Source organism: Anneissia japonica, unplaced genomic scaffold (assembly GCF_011630105.1).
Source record: "Anneissia japonica isolate Jap-2015-1 unplaced genomic scaffold, ASM1163010v1 scaffold288240_len33331_cov106, whole genome shotgun sequence".
NCBI classification, from domain to species: Eukaryota; Metazoa; Echinodermata; class Crinoidea; order Comatulida; family Comatulidae; genus Anneissia; species Anneissia japonica.
The window spans coordinates 11443-17814 of NW_022728664.1; the positions used below are offsets into that span (position 1 = coordinate 11443).

Here is a 6372-nt window from a genome sequence, read left to right on the forward strand (position 1 = left end):
AATGCGGAATTTATTAATGTTATTGTCATTTATTTGTCTAAAAGTACGTTTTTTGTTAGTATTACTTCCGTTCCTACTATTTTCATTGTCATCACTGTTACAAGATATGTTGAAGACAGGAAGATGATCTGTAACGTCACTAATAATAGTTCCACTGTTAATTGAGGATGCAATATCATTTGTGATGATATTGTCTAGAAGAGTAGCGCTATTATGAGTGATTCGTGTCGGTCTGTGGATAAGAGTAACAAAAGAATTATTAAAGAGACAATTAATGAAATCTTTACTATTATTATCAAACTCAAATTTAAGGAGATCAATGTTAAAATCACCTAAAATATAAATTCGTTTGTTTTCTTTGGAAATCCGCTTAAGTAATAAGTCAAATTGCTCGGTAAAAAAAGAAATGTTAATTATGTGTGGTCTATAGATAGTTCCAACAATTAGATTCTTACCTTTGGTTTCAATTTCAATGAAGTGAGAATCACAAAAATATGGGCTAGCTGACAAGTCTGTTCTTCAGCGTTTCAGATATTAAGCTGAAAAGAACAGATATTACACCTGATCTTAGCCAAAAGGCCGAGAATCTTAGCCAAAAGGCCGACAATCTTTAATGCTAATAAAAATAATTGTTAATAAACTAATGTTACAGTAATTTAAATGACAAACTGTTTTTCCAGATACAATGGAAATAAATAACAATAATAATAATAATAATAATAATAATAATAATAATAATAATAATAATAATAATAATAATAATATATAACATCATATCATATTTTAGTATTAATTTTATTTGCTGTATTTGTTATGCAGTAGAAAGCGTAGGATTCATAACAAAACGAAAATAAAAACCGTCCTATAATATTAATTGATAGTTTAGTAATAATAGTATTAATTTTATTTGCTTTTAAGTGGCCTGTTGTTACTTATTAGAAATACAACAAAACATAAATAAAAAAAGTATGATAAACCGATTGACGAAGTTGCAATGATAATTAGGCCTAGTTATATTAAATTTAGCGTTTCGAAACTCCATTGGCGCGACATGTATTTGTTGAAAACAAACCGCGACCGAAATGATCTGTATTCTTGTCGGATGGGTGGGAATAACTCCCCCGCTGGCGCCACCACTGCACTGGAAACAAGGAACCACTTTACTACGTCACGCTGCTGCCATTATACTCTTGGGTTGCTCAACAGATAGCCAACTTTTATTGGGCCTGATCATGAGTCTAATCTTCACCCAATATGAATGAGTAGACGAGGACAGTAAGTATTAACGATACCGTCAGCTAGCAATTAATAAATAAACCTAAGTTGAAGAGGTGGTAAGAAGGTAAGAAGGCTAGGCCTTGCCCTTGTAGGTGTGTTCGATAGGCTACACTTACTTCCTGGTGGTATCCAGTCCGTGGGCGTATTTGTAGAGTAGGAGTCTTGTTGAGATAGGGTGGCTGTGATGGTGGACGGCGAAGGTCACATGGAGGGGGGCCTCGATGATTTAGTGTGGGTCGCACCTCGCAAAAAAACAGGAAAGGTAATTTTAGGTGATTTTCTCCCCACGCACCCCTAGGAGGAGTAGATACGCCACTGCTGGTAGTGGATATTCCAGTCGCATGGAAAGCCGTTTACTTTATTTAGCATACATGACCGCTGGAGTTATGTGCCATTCAATGCACTAGTACATCTGAGCATTTATTTGCAAGTGAAAATATTCATTTAACTGTAACAAATTCCACTTAAGTGCAATTCAATTGCAGCTAATTAGTCTAATTGGCATTTTGATTAGTGTAGTAATTGATTTATGATTGATGATATCTTACCTTACCTGTTACCTTTAGTCATAATAGGAGGCAAAGAGTTTACCCTTACTAAAATTGCTAATTCATTCCAATTGGAAAAAATTATATTGGAACCAATTGGAAAATACATCATTGCGTCTTGGCGCTTTCAAATTGGAAATTACATAATTGGATTTTGGCACTTTCCGATTGGATTTTGGCACTTTCCAATTGGAGTTTTTGCAATTAGGTTTCACAATATTCAATTGGAAAGTGCCAATCCAAAACTTTATCCCATTGGATTTTGTCACTTTCCAATTTAATTTTTTTTTTCAATTGAGCTAATAACATCCAATTGGAAACAAGTTCAATTGTAAAGTGTCAAAATCCAATGATGTATTTTCCAATTGGATCCAATTTCATCCCATTGGATTTTGGCACTTTCCAATTGGGGTTTATCTAATTGGATATTATAAACCCAATTAGGGGTAACACTCCAATTTTATCCAATTGGATTTTGGCACTTTCCAATTGGAATTTTATCCAATTAGAATTTTATTCAATTGGATAACATAAAAAGGATGGACACCAATTGGAAAATGCCAGAACCAAATGAGGCTTTAAAGATGTTTGCAAATACTGCTAAATACTGAAAATAAAAGAAAAAGAAACAATTGTTATTTGCATTTATTTTAGTTATTTAAAGAACCTAAGAAATGGGCTTTTTAACCAATATATTTGATTAAAAAACACATTTTATGCCTAACCACGACTTTTTTTTTTTTTCATCACTAACATCGAAAATATGACGATTTATTAAAATTTCCTAAGCCCCGCCCCTTTAGAACTGTTCCGACTTCAATTTTAATGACGTGACGTCAGAGGAGTAACGCGTTTCAGTGGACAATAGTTCCTGCTGCTATCGTGTGGCCGCAGAAAACACTGACAGGCTGTCATTTTCGACTTTTCTAGTTTTTTTTTGGTCTTCCAATATTTCTAAATAAAATGAGCCATACACAGACGAGCCCGTACCAGTCCATAGTGTGGATGAGGATGAAAAATTCCAGAGAGTTGTTGAAGAACAGCAAAACCACCTAATTAATATGGATTTGTAAGTTTCTTTTTGACGATTTCGTTTTTTTGTGTTACTCGGGCCTAGGTCTGAAAATTGACAAGGTAGGCCGAGGCCTATGTTGTGTACTCGTTGTGTAGATATTTACTAGGCCTAGCTGTGATTCTTTCCTTACATTCTCATTTTGTTTTCCCCAGATACTTAAATAGTATAATTATGATAATTAAAAAAATCTTCCTTCTTTAATTCGTGTTTAATTCAGGCTTTTAGCAAGCCCTGAAAATCACAGCTTTTCTTACGACAATTGTCGGCTACATATTATCTGATTAGTAGTCGCCTAGGCCTAGTGGCCTAGCCTACCACTCTAGCGTCAGCCGGTACAATTTTTTTTAATTTTCTTATTTACCGTTTAAACTAAAAACATCCCGATTGATATTATACTTAATAGCTAAATTTTAGTTTGTCAAAAGTAGCAAACACGCCATCATAGGCTCGTTCTTAGGCTAGCCTATACCTGTTGTTGATGCCTGTGGCAAATCGGCGACCTTTCAGACTATAGGCCCTAGGCTTGCGATGATGTCTAGGCCTAGGTTCTGGGTCTACCTGAAAAGAATCACCTACTGTCGTGTGTATCAAGCAGAAACTGCACCATATAAAACTGTGTGTACAGTAACTTATGATTTCATTATAGTTTGTTTATTTTTTTAAATATCGTTTATGGTTGACAATACGATGAAAGTTCAGGTACACCTCCCTTGTCTAATGAATGGCAGTGCATATAAGTTTAATGGGTATAGTGATGTGTAAGTAATTTGGTGGGCCTAGGGCCTATCTAGGTTGATTATTTGACAACAGTGGTTCAACATACTGTACTGTAATTGGCGATAGTACATTATTTTTATTATGTACTGCAGTATTTATTCAATTATACTTCCTCCTCTCTCAGCTCGAATCAATTGGTGTTTCTTGACTGTACAATATTTTTGCTTTAGTATGTAGGGTTAGATCTACTCCTGTTCAATTATATTGCATTCTGTATACTATTTAGGCGCAAATGTCAGAATTGTACACAGATGGCATCGTATGAAGAGTGTCTATGCTGCTCGGAGGTTATTGCAATTGCAGGGACTTTTGAAAGAGACCAAGAGGTGACAGGACCTCTTAGTGTATCACAGATCACCCAGGATTCGAACCAATATGCCTGAATGTTTGGTCTGTGTAGCTTGCAATTGGGAGGGGAAAGAAGAATCGTAACAAGTCAATTAATGAGTAAGTGCAAAGAAAACAATATAAATTTAAAATAATTTATTTACTTTCACTTATTTAAAACATCAACAGTTGAACTTTCCTAAGTCAAATCCAAAGTGACATTGAAAAATTGTTTGAATTAGATAAAATTAGACTTACATACACTTAATGGAAAACACAACAACTTGGCATATAAAATAAGATCGACTTATAAAATATTCGAGTTCGGCAAATTTAACTGTATTTTATATTACAGTATTTATACAGTAATTCAATAACATTGCTGATCATTATTCCTGCTTAAAATTTTTTTTTAATCACAGTTGATTGCAAACTGAAACAACAGATGAACATATAAACTGCATTTTATTATGCAACATGTATGATAAAAATTTGTTTTTTTGCTTTCTCACTTTTTCTAGGAAATACAGACACGCAAGTTACAGAAACTTTGTTAGATGGACTCATGGCTACATGGGAAAAGGCAACCGTACTGTGCTTCCAGCCTGCGTTGTCAAAACTATTAGACATCACTTTCAATCGCAATCATATACTGGGTTCAAATATCCCATTGTTTAAAAATACAGTTAAACTTTCCAAAGTCGAATCCAAAATGCCATTGAAATATTGTTCGACTAAAATTTGACTTGTAGATTGTTAATTAATGAAAAACACAACAATTTGGCATGTAAAATAAGATCGACTTAGAAATTATTCGACTTAAAAATTATTTGAACTAGGCACAGTCGACTTTAGGCAACTGTACCCGTACACCTACATATGCATAAGAGCATGGTGTTAATAAATTGTTCATTATTGTATATTAAATCCGGTTTTGTGTTATTGCGTCTGCCTTGTTGGGGTTGTAAAATGGACGTTTTACTGTATTTGCCTAATTTTTGACAGTAAACCGAGTCTTGTGACTTTCAATTGCTTCTGCCTTGTCCGGGTGATGGAAAGTGCTGCACAATGATGGTGGTACTTGCATCTCCACTGGTTTGGCATCAGAATTAATTAGTTCCAGGACATTTTCCAAAAGTCTGTCAACATAGACTGTAAAAAACAAAATGAATAAAGAAACTTAACACCATTTAAAATACAGAAGGTTGCGGATGCTCAACATTTCAATTCAAATAGTACTTACTGTAGGTTGGGGCTGCCAGTACAGGTGTAACAACAGATCCCCCATTCTTAAATTTTGGGAACTTGATTTTGTATTGCTTCTCACCATCAGCAGTTTGTTCCTGTTCTCGTCCACCATTTTCATTGTAATGAAGGGCAGTAATGTATGTTCTGCAAATAAAATAGTAATACAGTATTTCAACCACAGTAAGGGGTGCATTGCTGCATGCTATTAAATGGGATCACTAAACAAATAAAAACAAACACTTTACTAATTTAACTGCACCTGCCTTACACAGACAAAAGGATCTACTTACATGTCTCTTCCTAATGAAAGACCACAATTCTTTCATCCCATATTAACGAAAATCTTTTATCTTTATTATTCTAGACCTAAAATGCTGAAGATAATGGGAACCCTTGTCCTAAATCTGGTCTTTAATTTGTGGGAGACATGTACTAAATTTTGGCTAAAACATGACAAAAAAATACTTGTGAAATATAGCTGGAATATGACGTTTTAGGATCATCATTTCCCTAATAAAAAGATGTGCCAAATTTGGAATCTGAAAAATGTTGGCTTCATTAGGTAATTTAAGGATTTGTATGTCCTTACTGCAAACCTGCCAGAAATTAATGAGGTAAAACAAATCTGCGTTGTGACGTCATTTGTGCCTGAATTCAGGTTGCGTAATCTAATCCACATCAGTCCACGCTGGGAAACATATGCGCAAACAGATTAGTAGTAGTTGTGCACGGGGTGTTTTTGGTATGATCTGTCCAAGTACAGCTACGGTAGGTGGATAAATTGATATGGTGACTAACACTTAAATAATTTAGCATCAATAATATTGTACTAAATACAATAATGACAGTACTACACAAGATGTAGAAGCAAATAAATTCACATCACGATTATCATCACGATCCAAAAATAGGCCTAGGCTAGACTGTACTACTAGACTAGAGAGTGAGGAAGAGAGGACATACCTACCTTACCCAAAGAGAAAGGCCTAAGCCTAGCCTACTTAGAAATGCAATTTTATTCATAGCTTGCACTTTTCTTTCGTCATTCGTTTTCAATAAAGTATATATTAAAATATATATTCTTGTTTTCCCTCTTTCTACGTATTTTGTACTGATGTT

At 34.5% G+C, this 6372-nt stretch overlaps 1 long non-coding RNA gene and 1 pseudogene across 1 annotated transcript; one reads left to right on the top strand and one right to left on the bottom strand.

Annotated features, from left to right (window-relative positions):
• Positions 1-472: 472 nt before the first annotated feature.
• On the bottom strand, positions 473-591 carry LOC117114448 (annotated as a pseudogene).
• Positions 592-1115: 524 nt separating this feature from the next.
• LOC117114447 lies at positions 1116-5106 on the top strand. Its single transcript, XR_004446365.1, has 4 exons — positions 1116-1275; positions 2616-2895; positions 3905-4125; positions 4527-5106. It is a non-coding gene; the product is annotated as an uncharacterized LOC117114447 (long non-coding RNA).
• The last annotated feature ends 1266 nt before the right edge of the window (positions 5107-6372 follow it).